The sequence below is a fragment of the Miniopterus schreibersii genome, assembly GCF_964146895.1.
Source record: "Miniopterus schreibersii genome assembly, chromosome: 10".
Lineage (NCBI taxonomy): Eukaryota > Metazoa > Chordata > Mammalia > Chiroptera > Miniopteridae > Miniopterus > Miniopterus schreibersii.
The window spans coordinates 30986678-31005075 of NC_138110.1; the positions used below are offsets into that span (position 1 = coordinate 30986678).

At 39.0% G+C, this 18398-nt stretch overlaps 1 protein-coding gene and 1 long non-coding RNA gene across 3 annotated transcripts in view; one reads left to right on the plus strand and one right to left on the minus strand.

The window, feature by feature from the left end:
* Nucleotides 1-820, minus strand: part of MAPRE2 (microtubule associated protein RP/EB family member 2) — a 129194-nt gene extending 128374 nt beyond the window's left edge. The window contains exon 1 of one of the 2 annotated variants that reach the window (XM_081149611.1): nucleotides 556-820. The gene's annotated coding sequence lies outside the window, so the exon portion shown is untranslated. The remainder of the gene's footprint in view (nucleotides 1-555) is intronic. The other variant, XM_081149610.1, reaches the window with a different exon arrangement.
* Nucleotides 633-14631, plus strand: LOC308563005. Its single transcript, XR_013999726.1, has 3 exons — nucleotides 633-833; nucleotides 6150-6195; nucleotides 12412-14631. It is a non-coding gene; the product is annotated as an uncharacterized lncRNA (long non-coding RNA).
* The last annotated feature ends 3767 nt before the right edge of the window (nucleotides 14632-18398 follow it).

Sequence of the window (18398 nt, forward strand, 5' to 3'; positions counted from 1 at the left end):
GAGGGGAAGCGCCGGGGGCTGCGGGGCTGGGGGTCCCGGGTTTGTCACCCCGCCGGCGGACGCCGGCGCGCTGCACTTCCTGGTCTGCCCCGGAGCGCGCAGCCCTGCCAGCGCCCCTGGCTCGCAGCCCCTGCGCCCCAACTCTGGCGTCTCTAGGTCGGTGCGCTGCTGGTGCGCACCCGCAAATCCGCTTCTTCGCCGGCGCCGTGTGTCCCTGTCCTGGGCAGCCTCGGCCCTCACCCCGAGCCCGTCCTGTTTGCTTCTGCCAGCGTGGCAGCTCCGACTCCCTCCCCTTTCCCGGGGTGTGCGGCGCTGGGGCCCCAGGAGGCGGCGGCTGCGGGAGCGCGGCGGGAGCACACCCGGGGCCGCAGCGCCGACCCCCGCACAAGTTCTTGCTGGGCTCGGAGACCCCCGGTCCCGCTGGCTCAGGCGCCGGCGGCTGCAGTTCCCGGCGGCGGGAGGGGCCAGGCCAGCGCCGGCGGGGGAGGGCCCGCGCCAGGGCCGGGGGTGTCCGCGCGCGCCGGGGCGGTACCGCTTTAAATGCACTTGACTCACCTGCTCCGGCGCCGGCGCCTCCTTCCTCTGCTGACAGCTGGGGGCTTTGTTTTCTCCACCCACCCGCGGGTCGCGCTCCGCCTCCGCCACCACACGTGACTCGCCGGCTGCCACCCCGCGGCTCGGCTAGTCCACCCCCGGGGCCGGCCCGCGCCACCGCCCCTTTCCGGGGCTGCGGGGTGGAGACCCCAGCGGGAGAGAGGCCCAGTAGGTCGGAGGTGACCCGCCGGCGGGCGAGTTGGAAGGTGGCACGCTGGTTAGAACCCTAGGAAGACAGGGTGAGTTGGTGACATAAAGTGCCGGCCGGGGTGACGTGCTGGGCTTTTGGGCCACACCCGAGAGGGAGGCGGCCCGCTAGGCTTGGAGAGGGGCTTGGAAAGGCTACACTGCGCGCTAAATTAAGTACTTGTAACCGGGACTGCACCCCAAGCAACTTGCATCTTCTTTCTACAATAAACTCATACCTAGGGAAGCATTGATAATGAGGGGCAAACTAGTTTTGTCAGAAACATTATTAATGACACTAGGCAATTCTGAACTGAATAATACGATGAACAAGGTCATAATTGCAAGTTTTATTGAGGTTTCAAACCTGCTCCTTGGTGCACTTGATATTTGGATTCTATTTGGAAAATGGAATCCAGGCTGGATGAGCCAACTCCAGATTATTGATCTGGGCATGTGTCTATTTGGAACAGCACCTATTTTGAATGGAATGAATTGAGAAAATGTCAAGACGCAGCTCAGTATCTGCTGCTTTTGGAAGTGTCCCAAACTTTGCCGATATGCAGTGTTTGAAGCTGCAAGAACCTGCTGTCTGAATCCCTCCTTTCGCCCTTGGATAACACATACATACCACCTCCCCACATCTCCCAAATTGCAACTCAGGAGAAAGTGTGTCTCATTTCCCCCAGCATCCATTAAAGTGAAGTCTGCATAGCAGGTGACTTAGCCTAGTGGTTCCCAAACTTTAATGTGTAGAGGGATCACCAGGGAGCCTTGTTAAAACCAAAGTCGGATTTAGTGGGTCTGGGGTTGGACCTGAGACTCTGAATGATACTCCCAGGTAATGACAGTGCAACTGTCTTGAGGACCACACTGAGTAGCAAGGCTTAAAGCACCCAATTTGGCATTGGCCAAACTATTTTGAGCACTGACTGTACCACTTAACAGCTCTGTGACCTTGGGCAAGTTTCTTAACATTTAAGCCTCCCACACTGTAAAATAGGGATGTTACTAATATCCACCTCAATCTTGACAATTAAGTGAGAAAACTCATCTGAAGTACTAGTGTAGTGCCTGGCACACATATGCGGGGTTTAGAAAATGTTAGTTAATTGTTAAGGGTCATCCTTGCAGGAGTAAAGCTGGCACAAATCCCAACCTACTGCAGGGCGAGTAGTGTATGAAATGGGCACAGAGGTTAAGCAGCCAGCCCCAAAATAACAACTGCACCCCCATAGTGCCTAGCATGGGCCAGATGTGTAGAGTAATTTTGTTGAATAATTGAATGACTATAATGCAGAGCAAATGATACATGTTTAAAAATTCTGTTTTCAGCCCGGCCAGGCGTGGCTCAGCGGTTGAGCATCGACCTAGGATCCAGGCGATTGGGGTTCGATACCTGGTCAGGGCACATGCCTGGGTTGTGGGCTCGACCCCCAGTTGGGGGTGTGCAGGAGGCAACCAATCAATGACTCTCTGATCATTGATGTTTTCATTGATGTTTCTATCTCCCTCTCCCTTCCTCTCTCTGAAATCAATAAAGATACAGTAAAAAAAAAAAAATAAAAAAATTCTGTTTTCAGCAAGAACCTTGCTTGCTGGAAGATCAAGGATCTGCACTCAGTCATGGTGATGGAGAGGCAGGGGGCTGCACTTATTGCTGTCAGACCTGGGAAAACTTGATCTCTGCGTCAATGGAGACAATTTTATAAAAAAAGATTAAAGCACCAAAAAGTGTTTGTGAGAACACGGTTCCCAGTGAACTAGTCTGTAGCATGAGGAAATTTCCAGTAGTGAAAGTGGCTTGGAAAAGCAATCTGTGATCAAAATGTGAAACACCCCTGAAGCAGAAGTATCTCTGTTCTATTTCTCAGCACCACATGACAGCTATTTTCATTTGAACATTTAAAAAAATTTTTTAAAAATCTGTTTTTTGTGTCAATCAGTTCTTCTGTCAGCATATAGCACTGGATCTGTAAAACAACTAAAGGTAATTTTCAGGTTTAATCAGGGAAATCCCACAAAACAAGCTGCAAAGAAAATGAGTCTCCAAATATGTTTATTAAAAAACTTAGAAACATTTTAAAAAAGTTCTCCTGTTTCATCTGCAGAACTTTAAATCTTGATAAATTAGTTCTGGGACATTGAATTAAAACATCATTTTGCTCTTTATTACAGATAATGTCCAGCTGCCTGTCAGATGGGTAATCTATTTTAATATCTGAGAGAATAAATGGATTATTAAGGAGTAGTACATTTTTTATCCTCATTAAAAACCTTGGAATTTAAATGAATTTATTAATGAAGTATGGTATTCTTAGCTCTCAAAATGAATGGGTATTATCCCCATAGTTCTCGTATTTCCCTTCCTCCATTCTTCTATTTGCACCCCCCACCCCAAGTATGAATGTTTCCTAAGACTTATTTCTTGGCTTTTTATTTTTCTCTTTCTGCCATTTCCCTTGGAAGTTTATTTATGTCTTATGTTTAATTTTTAAATGTGTGATTGCTTCTGAATCTATACCTACATTCTTAACCTATTCCCAAGCCCCGTTTCTGCATTACCAATTACTTGCTAGGCATTTCCAGTAAATTTCCCACTAGTCTAGAAGCTTCAGTGTGCTCTAAATTAAGCTCCTCCCTCCTCCCATAAAACTGATACTTCCTTGGTAATAAATCAAGATGGCTACTTGCATTGGGCAGCCCTCAATGCCATTTCAGGGACTTGGAAAGGATGTAGGACACACAGTATGATTATCCCTGCTACCTTTCTACTGCTACCAGGTATTTTGTGAGACTTTGCCTTCAATAGTGACTAGGGCCAACTCATATATAAAAACACGCAGCTGTGGGCTGCTGCATAAATGATGGTGAACTGAGCTAATGAGAGTAGGGTAGGCTAGATTATGCTACTGTAACAAACACCATCAAAATCTCAGTGGCATAATACAATAGAAGTTGGTTTCCTGCTCATGCCAAGTCTCCTAGGCAGCTCTTATGGTGACTCATCATTCTAGGCTGCTTCGTTCCTGTGACCTCTCCATGAGCACCATGGCAGTGGAAGGGTATGGAAAACTGCACACAGAACCTTAAATGCTTTCACCTAGAAATGACAGATCACTTCTCACATTTCACTGGTCAAAGGAAGTCACACGGTCATCACCTAAATTTAAGGAGTATGGACGCAGAAGGAATGGGAAAGTGGAAGTCTTGGGGAGCATAAGTAACATCTACCGCAGGGATCCATTTGCCATAGGGGGTGAGGGGTAAGTCAGATGGAAAGCAGTCCAGTTATAGGAGGTAATGAGCATACAATACCAGCTGGAGGAAGGTACTTGGTTGTATGTGGAGTCTTTGGAAAAGCACTGCCATTGTTGTTATTATACAATATTATTATGTAGAGAGACACTTAAAAGTGAAAAATTCTGTCTGTCAGGGTCACTTTATGATTTAGCTAAGGTCAGGCATGATCATCTGAGCTCTTCTGTGACACAGCAGCAGGGAAATATCTTTCATCTTGATCATACCCTGGGGATACACCAACCACTAATAAGTAAGGTTTCATCAGCACAAGAAAATTTGCTGATTTTGCTGAAATTGATAATCATTCTGTGCTTGAGGAGTGAATATGTATGTCTATGAAAATGAAATATTTCAGTAGATCAAATTGTCCCATATTTTCCCCTATAATTGTCTGAATTATGCTTTTGACAAAGAATTTTCTTGTCTTCAAGGGAATGTTAAAATGTAGCCTAATGAGTAAAAATCAGTACATAAACAATGGGAAACAAAGCACTCATATCAATGTGAAAAAAATAAAATCATGGTTTTCAATACTTTTGGCTGCTTTTTCTAACAAGTAGAGATTTTGTCAACTAAACTTGCTTCTTACCTCTCCCAACACTTTATGTACTTAAAAGAGATAAAAGTACTGATGAATGCTGTTAGCTTTAAAATGCTATACAGATATAGAATATTATAATGTGTTGCTGGACACTGAATAATGCTTTTCATCTCAACAATTTTATGTGACTCCGCCCACATCCATCAGTGACATCCTTTTAAAAACATTTACCTCTCATAAAACTGTTCCCAAATAAATATTTTACATAACATCAGCATCTGCTTAAAGCTAATATTCTGAGAGCCTCAATCATAATTTCCACAGATATGTAACATGAAGTATTAAAAAGAAGAGCCAGAGTTTATCAATTAATATTTTAAACTGTATGCTCAAATACTTTTCATTTTATCTGATTTATTTTTAGCTCAGAGTACTTGCTAAGCTGTGATACCCCTTAAGTATAAATCATAACCTCAAGAGATATGCTGCAGTGAACCACTTATGAAGGTATTGTAATACCATGTAAGACTGAGAGGGAAATGTTTATTACCAAAATATGATAGCATTTATCAAGATGAGTATTAAAGGTGGCATAACAACTTCACAGGGACCATGGCCTTGTGATGATTCAAGTGTCTGGTCATGGAATAAAACTAATACCACCTTCAAAGCATTGTTCGAGCTCTTCTGAGTAATACTTGTGATTTAGCTAAAAAGTATGTTTTTATAGATGAAGTTAAGAAGAGAGCTTAAATGACTCAACCAAGTCCTAATTTCTAGCTATGTTCACTAGCAAAAACTGCTTCCTATAAGGAAACAGACTAGCAGAGTGAGAATATGCTTATTATATGATATATATTGGTGGATACATCATAGGCTATGCTTAATGTACAGCAAAAGGTGCAAAATGTTACCTTGGCTTATGCAAATCCATTGTGAGATAATAAGAGTGATTTTCTACCACAATGAAAAAAAATCACATATAATGAAATTAATTAGACAAATATTTATATATGCTGCTTAGAACAAAGAAGTTTTAGAAGAACCTACCATTTCTATAATCAGTATATTTTTTAAAGGGTGAAGCTACCTCCAAATTTACCTAGTCAGTCTCTGAGGCCAAGAGATGAAATCTGTTGAGATTTTCTATTGCAACTCTATGGAGCTAAAGCCCAATAGCTTTCTGTGGACCAATGGGATCACCATCATCTCACCTTGGGATCTTGTGGGAGACAATGCAGCCAATTTTTTTTTTTTTTTTAATATATCTTTATTGATTTCGGAGAGAGGGAGGGGGAGAGAGAGAGAGTCATCATTGATTGGCTGCCTCCTGCATGCCCTGTTGGGGATCGAGCCCGCAACCAGGGCATGTACCCTGACCGGGAATCAAACCTTGATCTCCTGGATCCTAGGTCAATGCCCAACCGTTGAGCCACGCCTGGCCGGGCAATGCAACCCATTTTTGAACTGAAAGGTATTCTTGATTTATTAAACATTACTTGCCAATTTTGCATTTTCTTTGCAGGTCCCTATATCCTGTCCATGAGCTGGTCAACCAGTGAGAATAACAGGTAACTGATTCCCTGTGCCTCTTCAGAATCTTCTAATGGCCTTTGATTCTTCAGCAGGGATTTGCTCTTCTTTGGCTTTTCTAATTTTAAAATTGCTTCAGTCTTTTTAAATTGTAATTTATTTAACAAAGAGTTTTGTGATGCCTTCCACCAGCACTTTCTTAGGTGCTGCAATTACCCAAATGGTCTTTGGTCTCAAGGGATTTGCAGCATGGGGAAAGATGAATGTGTGCATAGTGTGGCTCCAGGGGTGTTAAAAGATATGAGCAAAGTGCTAAGAGAACACTGGACAGTCAAGAACATCAGCAAAGAGCTCTCATTTGTGTTGGGTCTTGAAGGATGAAGAAGAATGTACCAGGTAAGGATGGTTTAGGGCACAGTATTCCAGAAAGGGAATGTGAAAGCAAAGATATGATCAGAGATTCGAGAATGAGACAATGTGGCTGAAGGACAGGGTGTGTGGAATGGAGAGGTCTGTGGCGATAGGCTAAGAAAGGCCTGGTGTGTCCAGCTAAGATGTTTGGATGTAACACATTGGACAGTGGTCTCCAAAATGGGTGAGAATACCCAAGAGTTGTATGAGATGACACACTGGGGTGTGGAAGGAAAGTGTGAATACTTGGATTTCTATCTGAAAATATGAGGAAGTACTTAGGCTTGACTAATAAGTAACATGTGGACTGACACTGGTGCTCTTGCTTGGTCTGTATGTCAAACAGAGGGACTTATCAGGTATATCAAATCCTAAGGGAGAGCTGAGATCTGTAACATTGAGGGGTTATCCCTAAACCCCTTACTCATCCTTAAAGAAAACTGCAGCTTGTTAGCAGTTTATGTGTACCTGGTTACATGGATTTATCATCTTATCTAGTTTGACTAATCTAAGTCTCACAAAATGGAGAAATTACTTTAAAAGACTGAAGATAACATGAATAATAAAAACATGAATTTTCACAGAAGCCCTTGCAAATTCATGGGTGATTTTGAAAAATGAGTATCACAATTTCATAAGCTCATCCAATGACAGACTCCCTCTGTTTGTATATGTGGTTCTCTCTGAGATGTATTCTGCAGCTCTAACAGCCATCAAACCAAACTGCACTTCCTCTTTGGAAAATTTGTTGATTCCCGCCCCTCCTTTAATAAAAGCACTAGAACCAGGTTTTAAATTACTTTATCACAAGGTGACAAAAGTTTTAAAAAAGGATGGAGCATATTCAACTACATTATTCTCACTAAGTAAAATTCTAGTGATAGCAAAATATTTTGTTTACCATTAAACAGAATATAAAAGTATGTATTTCACCTTTAACCCTTTAAAATTTCAATTTTTATAGTACATTTTTATGTATACAATATATTGATGCAGTTGTATATCTATATAATTTATAAATGAATCTGTATATGTGGGATAAGAAATGTTTTACTTACAGGAGTGTATAGGCAGAAGGAAGCCAAAAAAAGATATTAGAGCAAAGGTATCTATGATCAGGTTTGTTTTTTGGAAGATGACTTGGACAGAGCTGTGGAGTGGAAGATGAGAGACCAAAGTCTGGAAGATTAGCCAGGTGGCTACTATCCTGATTCAGAGGAAAGCTGATGAGAACCTGGTGATGGAGAGTTCACCAAAGCATGTGATTTGGTTTTCAGTAGGGTGTGTGCGCGTGTGCGTGTGTGTGAGAGAGAGAGAGAGAGAGATTGATTGATTGATTGATTGATTGATTGATTGATTCCCAGGTTTGTAGCTTGCCAGTCGGAGCGGATGGTGGAACTGTTACTCAAGATGAGGACACAGGATATTGAACAAGATACAGAGTTCAGTTTAGGATGCGTTAAGTCAGAGGTGCCGAAGGGATTCCCAGGAGATGACTAGTGGATATTTTAAATATAAATTTCAGGTTCAGGAAAGCTTGGAGATACAGATTTTATAGTAGCTGAAATTTCTTGATCTGTAGCTCTTTCTATAACTGCTGGTCTTAAAAAAATATCCTTTCATTTAAAGACAAATTAACACAACAGCTTAACATTTATAATTATTCATAATATAATAAAAATGATTAAGAATTAGCTTACCGTTGCATGATGGTATGACATAATCATCAAACAGGCAATCTTAGAATTTTAATTGGACATTTAGGCTAGTTTACTATTTTTTTATTTTTCAAGTGTTATCTAGACTATGATTTACTGTAAAATAGTTACTCTCTCTTATACCATGTTCTGTCTTTTCACACCTAAAACCTTATTGTTCAAGCCAATCATTTATTTTCTTTTACTACACTGTAGAAATTGTGAATGTTTTCTAATTCTGCTGTATACACATGTCCCTTCTTTAGGAATCATGAGCACTGTAAAACTGTGGTGTAATGTCCTCCACATTATTTATTGACCGACCTGTCAAAGCTTGTTCTTATGAGGATGCTTTTCATGCCATGCCTTTCATGCCATGAATGGTATGAAATATCCATTCATTGTCTTTAATGAAGGGATATCATACCTACTGAGAATCTGAAGATAATTTACCAGTTTAATTTTCAAGTTTCATACAATTCTATTTCTAACACATTTATCTCATAAGATACTGTAATTAAATAATGCTAATAAAATGCTAAATTAAATTTGCAGTTTCTTATATCATGGTTTTGTGGCCCTGTATTATCATCTCAAGCACTCAAGCAGTCTTCTGTATTAAAATGGAATTACTTTAAGTGCAGGGGTTTATCTCTCTCCATTTGAATGGAAGCCCCATGAGGGTAAGAATATTTGTCCATTTTGTTTACTGTTCTATCTCCAGTGTGTAGAACTGTGTCTAGGACATGATAGATTATAAATAAATATCTCTGAATGATTTAATGAATACATAAATAAAGGAACAGAAGAGACTCATGAATGTCTTAATTTGCATCATCTTCCTTTCTATATTTAAAAATTTAAATCTTACTTCTCCAGGTCCATCCATACTGTCCCAAAGGGTGCGAAATCCTCCTTCTTTACAGCTGCATAGTATTCCATGGTGTAAATGTCCCACAGCTTTTTTATTGAAGCATCTACTGATGGGCACTTGAGCTGTTTCCAGATCTTAGCTATTGTAAATTAAGAAAGACAAATGTCACATGATTTCGTTTATATGTGGAATCTAAAGAATATAATAAACTGATGAACAAAATAGATTCAGTGACATAGAAGCATGGAAGAGACTGATGAATCTTAGAGGGAAGGTGGGGGTGGGTGGGTAGGAAGAGATTAACCAAAGAATTTATATGCATATATGTGCAACCCATGGACATAAACAATAGTGTGGTGAAGGCCTGGGGCGGGGAGTGGGTGAGGGGTGGAAGGGGTCAATAAGGAAAAAAGGGGACATCTGTAATATTTTCAACAATAAAGATAAATTTAAAAAATACTTCACAGAAAATTTTTTTAAATCTTACCATATTGTTTTATTTATCTGTAATTTAGCAACTCCACATATTTTTTAAAACTCAGTTTAATATAAGTTTATTGTAATATAGTTAGTTTGTTACATACATAAAGTTTTACTTTTGCCTGGCTGGCATGGCTCAGCTGTTGAGTGAGCATCAACCTAGGATCCAGGAGATCACGGTTCAATTCCTGGTCAGGGCACATGCCCGGGTTGCGGGCTGGATCCCCAGTGGGGGCTGTGCAGGAGGCAGCCGATCAATGACTCTCATCATTGATGTTTCTATCTCTCTCTCCCTCTCCCTTCCTCGCTCTGAAATAAACAACAATAACAAAAAGTTTTACTCTTTCAGCATCTAGGAGAAGTCCTTTCAATCTTCTTTTAGCTTACAGATATAGGAAAGGCCACAAACATACCTTATATGTCTCCTAGAAATATTTAGGTAGGAAGCTTTAAAAATAAAACCCAGCCCGGCCGGGCGTGGCTCAGCGGTTGAGCATTGACCTAGGATCCAGGCGATCGGGGTTCGATTCCTGATGAGGGCACATGCCCGGGTTGTGGGCTCGATCAATGACTCTCTCATCATTGATGTTTCTATCTCTCTCTTTCCCTCTGCTCTCCCCTCTGTGAAATCAATAAAGATATATTTAAAAATAAATAAATAAAAATAAAAATAAAACCCAGCATTCATAAGCAAAAGTCCTCTTTAGACTATGGCAAATAAATAATATAAATATATATTAAAATAATAGAACAGGAGACCTTAAAATCAATTTCTTGAAGACCATAACTATCTGTACCAGTGAAGCACTAACCATATGCTACATTTCAAGGCATAGCTAAAGAAGCATTTAACCAAATCTACAAATTCTTGCCATTATTATCACCATTTCACAGTAAGTTTTATCTCCATCTATATTCTGAGAAGAGTAACTGGGGAAAATGCCACTTAAGCATCTCAGAGAAATCCAGCTGCTGGGAGTATATACTGGCTCTGGGGACTTGGACCAGACCTCCTTACATAAGGATAATGGATGGAAAGTGAAATCTGCAGTGGTGGGAAAGTCAGGCCCTGAAACTCCCCAGACAATTGGGCTTGGGAGAAATGCTAACATGGTTTGCCATGCTCCCATGTGTTTCTTTGTTCCCCATGAACATCCATTCTGTTCACCACTCATGAGCACACATTTAGTCTTACCTCATAATTAGAAGTGTAAATGAGTAAATATAAAAATTCAGAATATGCTCCTATTGAGAGTCCACATAGGCCCCTTCATAACTCTTTTCCCTCCTATTTTCTTTGTTGTTTTTTCACTCTTATGAGGGCCCTTATAGGATTAAACAAATTTTGGACAAGTCACAAACATTTCATGTTACCAGAAAACGAATGTGTGTTCCTAATAGTGATAATGACATAGGAGCAGGGACCAGGAATCCATATCCCTGCCACAAAGACCTTTACGGTGGGTACAGATCTTCGTAGTTATCTCCAGAATAGTGATTATTTTTTTGATGCCAGGTCAGACTCACTGTGGCTAAAGACTGAATTGGCAACATGCTGTTTATTCATAATGAGCTCTAGCCTGCATCAAGTGGAACCAAGTGCAAAACACAAAAAATTTATGTTTAATGCACACAATTTGATGAGTTTAGAGATACTACTTTTGATTCTGACTGGCTGAGATCTCAGATGCCAGAGGCAGAGCCCTGCTGGCTTCTCACATCAGAAGAGAGGGCTGTGTACTACTTAAATAAAATGAACTCATTTTTTAAAAAAGCCCAGAGACAGTCAAATAGTTAAACAGATTATGGTTTGGTTATGTGATGGATTTTTTGGTACCTGCTGAACAAAATCACATTACTATATTTTAGGCTATGGAAAAATGATCACTTTAACATATTAAGGGACAAAGACAAGATTCAAAAGTTTTGAAATCTTATAATATCCAGGATGATGTCATTTGAGTAAAATGTTTCCATATGTTTCTATGCATAGAAAAGTAAATAAATAACGTTGGAAGAAGTATTTTAAAATGGTAGTATTCCTGAACTACAGGAAATTTCTGTTCTCTTTTGTATGTATCTCTGTCTCTGTCTCTATCTATATATCTAGGGAGAGGGCAAGGGACAGGGAAGGGGGAGGGAGGCAGGGAGGGAGGGAGGGACTTTAAGAAATTAGTTCTTCTTGTAGGATGACTGTGGGGGCTGACAAGTCTGAAATCCAGAAGGCTGAAGGCTGAAGAGTTGAGGTTGCAGTCATGAGGCGAATTCCTTCTTTTGGGAAACCTCAGTCATTGCTCTTAAAAGCTTCAACTTATTGGATGAAGCCCACCCACATTATGGAGGGCAATCTACTTTAATCATATCTAAAAAATACCCTCACAGTAACATCTAGACTAGTGCTTGACCAAACAACTGGGCATCATAACCTAGACAAGTTGACACATAAAATTACATCACAGGTTTCAAGCAATTTCCCCTCCTATCTCTTATTTCTAGTAATAGGCAGATTTTTCATTTAGGCATTAACTTCCTTCCCTGTTCAGTCCATGTACTTTTCAGGTACATTTTCTTTTCCTCAGCAACAGTGACAGTCCAGGTGAGGTGAGATGAGATGACCTGGACAATCTTAGCAGTGCAGGTGACTTTTAGAATTCTTGCATGGAGTGCTGAATAAGAACTTATTTGCAGTGTACATAAAAATGGTATATCGTATTCAATAATGTTTTAGACTTGATGAAAACATGTTTTAAACTTGATGTTATTTTTTAAAAATATGTTTTTATTGATTTTAGGGAGAGGGTGAGAAAGAAACACTGATGTGAAAGAGAAACATCTGAACTGGCTGTTTCCTGCACACCCCTTAGAGGGAATCGAACCCAGGAATGTGCCCTGAGCGGGAATTGAACTGGCATCCTTTTGGTGCATCAGATGACGCTCAACCGAGTCATCAGCCAGAGTGGTAACATTTATTTTTAAGGAAGATGGAATGTAAATGCCCAGGACCTTTAGAAGGATATGACATATACTCCTGGGACCATGTGGTGACCTGGATGCCCCTATATATTTTGAATGGTCCAGGAAGAAATTGATAATCTAGAATGTGGCTTTGTTGTACTATTTAAGACTCATATAAACTAGTCTGATGTAGAACACTTAGTTCTCCATATTGAAAATGGGAGCAAATCTTTTCAAAGAATCTGTAGATCATTATTTGAAATGGCCTAGCAATGAATGAGTTTTTAATGTCTGTTTTCTTTTTCTTGGGCTCTATGGTTTTGTATCACTTTGTTTCAAATGGCTTCAAAACCAACTCCCCCAATTGTGCTATTAAAGGCTCTTGCACATGAGTATTACACTGACAATAATATCATGTATTGTCTATATGTAATACTTTAAAAAACTTTCAAACATTTTTAGATCTACTATGTGATTTGATTCCCATAATATTTATGTGGGTTAGGCAGGTTATTATGAGCCTTTTAGTATTCAAAAGACTTACTTGCTGTCATGGAATATACTTAGTGGTAGAGGTGAGACTTCCAGCGGACTAGAAAGGGCTGATAAATTAAGTTTTACTGAATGAATTTATGATCTGTATCATTAGCAAAGATAGAATACAATTGAAGAGTCTTTGAACCCTGGTTCAAGGTTATGGTGATAGATTCATGACCATCTTTCTCTTCACATATATATTCCTATCATTAAAAATGGTCATTGGTGAACTGAGGCCATTGTGATAAACTAGTTTTTAAGAAGCCTTCTTTATTTTGTGCTAACTCACACCATGCTGTAAATAATTTAACAATGAACAACCCCAGGAACTAAAGGCTAAAGCATGATTTTATTAGCTTGATCTGAATTTTAAAATGGTTTTGGATGTATCTCACATTTACATTTTCCTGAATTACAATAGGTGCAAGGTAAAGACAATGGGTAGGGGAATAATTAAAAATTAGAAAGTAGTTAGACTGCATTCAGGGTAAAAACCCAGGTAACTACATCTTTTGCTTTCACTTGCTTTTATAAAGGGTCTGCTCGCCCTGGGAATTACAGTCCCATCTCATTCAACTACATTTACTATTTTTGTTTTAATTAATTTTTTCCACGCCCTCCTCTTCACTGGACTATGCATTTCTGGTGTTAATATAAAATAAGAATATTTAAAGACTTTTTAAAACAGAATTTTAAACAGCCAGGCTGGTATGGCTCTGTGGTTGAGCATCAACCCATGCACCAAGAGGTCGCTGGTTTGATTCCTGGTCAGGGCACATGCCTGGGTTGCAGGCTCCGTCCTCAGTAGAAGGTGTGCAGGAGGCAGCCAATCGATGTTAATGTTTGTTTCATTGATGTTTCTCTCTCTCTCCCTCTCACTTCCTCTCTGTCTAAAACCAATAAAAATATATTTAAAAAACAAAACAGAATTTTAAACAAATTAAAATTTCCAAAATTGCCAAAGCCTTTTAAATAACTACAAGGCATTTTCAGAGTGCTGGATAATAAGTGTGAATTTGCCAGATAAGATAGATCTGCTATGCTGAGCTATTTAAGCTAAATTACTTATTTTTACTTCTGCTAATAAGACTCCAAGATGTAGATGTGAAGAAAAAGGATAGATATCCTTCTTGGATTGCTAGAGACAGGAAAGACTATGAGTCATGTGCACATAGACAGAGAGGGATCTGTTTATAGAGAGGAATTAGCACTGTGGAGCATTAATATACCTGTTTTAGAATAAGTAAATGATCTAGCATTGAGGGCTGGGACTTTTCTGGTACCATGAAATAGTAACAATGAAAACAGAAACATTTTATTTTAATATTTAGCATGACTGAAGTAAGTTTCTTTTTTAAAGAACACATTTGGTAGAGATTTAAGAAGATTATTACTGATAATATATGAACAAGGGTTGGTCTTGTGTTAATATGATGACCATACTGAAACTTCTGGCTATCTAAAATTCTGTACACCAAAGTCTAAAGTGAGGAGCATGATATAAGTTGTTAATAAAACTTAAAACAAAATTTTATGTATAAGTCACTTTCTAATTACACACATAGTTAAAGATTGGTAGGAACACACAATTAACTGTGGTAAGGTATTCTAACTAAATAGCAGTAACAAGATATTTTCTTTTTGTGTAGAAAAGCAGAATCAGTTCTTCTGATTTCCAAAATCACTTGGCAATTTTCATGATCATATATAAAGCATTAGGTTTTATATTTACTGAAATTAATGCTCTCCTTTGTCATCTATTATGTGCAGTATTATTCTGGGCACTATAGATAACGCAGCCAAGTTCCACAGTTGCTGCCTACTGGTTGCTTGTGGACCGATACGAGAGAAGACTCCAACTCAGTTATAATACAAGGGTGACTTTTCAGATCTTCATAGAGAGATGTCGCCTGTCTTCAAAAGTGGGGCTAGTGACTCCAACATAAAATTAGGCGCTTAACAAACCTTTACTGGCTGCTGAAAGAAATGATTGGCTGTGAATGGTTAGAAAAATGAATGTGAACCCCTGAGAAGAGCTTCTGAGTGGTCCTCTAAAATATGAAGGCTGCAAGATGGATACATCCCAAATGGAGTCCTCTTAGGCAGGCAATGCTTTTTTTCATTTGGAAAGAAGCTAGCCTCCCTTTCACAGCATCTCTAAGTGGCTGCAGATGTGGGATAGAGATCCCTAAGAATACTCAGTAACACTGAGTGTATTTTGGCAAATATAAACTCTCTGAAATGAATTGAGTTTCTGCTGATCCTTGGTCTGCATGAGACCAATTTATATGAGCCATTAGTTGTGATTACAGTTGACTGTCTTGGCCCAGTTGCATGGTGGTAAGTGGACGACAGACCTGCTTTATTATCCATTTTCTCAGATCAGTAGAACCACTGGGGAGTCAGTAGTCCTGTCCAGCTCTGTGTGTGTCATGATATTAAGTAGGTGGGCAGCAAGCCTGGAGGAACTTCTCTGTATGGTCACCAAAGTCACCCTGAAATCCTCTTTCTGAACACAATTCAGATCTAAGACTTACACTTTCCGTTGTCCCACATAGAACCTTAGAAAGCAGAGAGCAAATGGATCTTACTGAACAGGCTTTCAAAAGAGTGATAAACAAAGCTCAACCTGATTCTAAGTAAAAGCTAACATTTGTTTCAGTTCAGTTTCTGGGTATGAATTTTTTTAAAAGGCAAACACAAAACCCCAAACCCACACCATAATTGGTATTTGTGCCTTGACTGTTAGATGAAACCGGCCAATCGGTTAGTACATTCAGGGCAGAAGAGAGCCAAACTATTAAATTGATGAGTCTGTTATTCAGATTAGAATAAACTAATTGGTGTAAAAACCAGGACCAATATATTTTAATTTTCACTTGGAATCAAACCCGGGAGCCTATTTACATCTTCAAATAAACTGATGTGGGTCCACAAATTTGAGATGGGTGGTCTCCAAATACTCTTCTGCTTCATATGCACTGACATTATTGATGTGCATTTGCCTCAAGCTGGTACACATTGGGCGAAACAGATGCCTTGTGGTCTGCCTACACTGTCAGCCTCTGGGCCATGCCGGACAGGTATCACCTTCTTCTCCCTCACAATGTACGTATTCCTATGGCTACTTTGCCACATTGCTATAATTAACTGTTCATCTACTGTTTAGGAAAATGTGCTTGTAGCCCCTACAAAGTATGAGGAACAGTAAACCATGACAATACACTGCTGCCTTTTTATATTCTATGCATATTTAAGTGCACCTGTCATTCAGAAAGTGGTCTTCCCAGGTCAAAGATCAAAAGTTTAAATATGTGCGGCCCAGTATGTTATGTACTTAGGCTTTTAATGTTGATTTAATAAACTTAACTGCAGTTTATACAATATCAGGCATGTATATCAGACTTTCCTGTGTGTAAAGCACTATATTAATTAAAGTCATAACCACATCATTCTGTACTTCAGGATTTTAGATAATTCTCTTGTTTCTTTTGTCTGCTACCAGTTTTAATGTAGTCCACTGATAAATGTTTAAGAACATGTGCTTTCAGTGTTCTGATAAAAATAACCCTGAAAATGTTAATATACTCTGCAATTCCTACATATTACATTAGTCATTATTACAGGAAAAATGTGAATAATTTATTGGTGAAAAGTTTGAATTAATCCACTGCCAACTTAAATCATGCTTAATAGTTCCTAAGGGTATGAGGCTTTGGGGAAACAAGCCATGCTCTTTATTAATAAAAAGAGTGACTCCTTGAAAGACCAAGAAAATTTCACCTCCTACAGAAAAAGTCAGCACACAGCATCTATTTCCTTATAGTATAATCATCTTGGGTAAACATTGCTTTTCCCATTATATTTATAGCTGTTTGGTATTTTTAGTTATACCAATGTTATATGGATTCACCCATACATATGTAATAAAGTAGCATAATTTGTTAAAATTTTATTTTAAAATGCACTTATTTTTAAAAGATAAGGTTTAGATAATTACATTTGAAAAAATATTTAGAGTAAGAAATAATAACCATTAAAAAGTACAAGTTATAATTGGATTGTTTTTTGGTGCTGAGTTTTAGAAATTCTTTATAAATTTTGCATATTAAGCAAATATGTTCTCTCATTTAGTGGGTTGCAATCCAAGGGAGGCAACCAATCAATGTGTCTCTCTTACATCAATGTTTCTTTCTCTCTCTCTTTGCCCCCTGCCCCCTCTCCCTCTCTCCCTTCCACTCTCTCTAAAAACATCAATGGAAAAAATATCCTTGGTGAGGATTAACCCAAAGAAGTTAACATGTTTAGGTGGTAGGGACATAGGAGTCTATAATTTTTTCTATTTTGTAGAACATTTCTGTATGCTAGAAATGTTTCAAAAATAAAATAAAAATGAATAAAAGCCCTTAAGTTGTTTACTTGCAGGTTAAGAGACACTAAATATTTATGATCTTTACTATTAAATTACACTGAACTGGGCAGTCATAGGAAGAGTGCCCCACCATCCCAGAGATGGCTGAATGATGCTCTTTACTGTTTAAAATGCACCAGTGCTTTTATTAATAACATAAAAAAATAAGAGAGTATAATCTACCCTGAATGTTTGGGTAGGTGGTGGATGGAAGATGAACAACATTTTCCCTAAGTCTCTTTATAGGCATGCTGTTCCTTGGTACATGTGACAGAATGAATAAATGACCTGTATGGCAATTTTGAAAAATTTCCCGATGAGTTTAAGATAATAAGAGCAGGCAAGTGAGCTGACTGGGAGCTATTAGCTCAGCAGGTCATAACTGCCCTTCAGAGTCAAGTCACAAATTTTATAGGTTTTCTGGGTTTAGTTTGCTGATGGGTGGATTACATTTAATATGTTCCCTTTTCAGACCTCTTGGTCCCTCTCTGCCACCTGATTAGGCCCTGGAGACTTAATATTGAAGTATAAATATTAATAGGTTCTAAAAATAGAGGTATCTGTCAAAAAGGTACAGCATTTTAAATTTGTACTTTATAGTGGTGTTCATGTATAAAGTGAAGCAGAGAATTAGGGCAACCATTTAGATTATTCAAGAAAAATTTTTACAAGGCTCCAATTACCTGGACAGTTCAGGGCAAATCTATTTTTGGTACAAAATATTCTTATAGTTACTTCATTTTGCATAAACTGATTATGTCAAATTGGACTTATTTGTACCCTAATACACACTTTTACACATACATTTTTATTCCCCTCTGTAAAAATAAAAGCAATACTTTTGCTTGGAAAATTTCCCTAATGTTGGAATCTTAT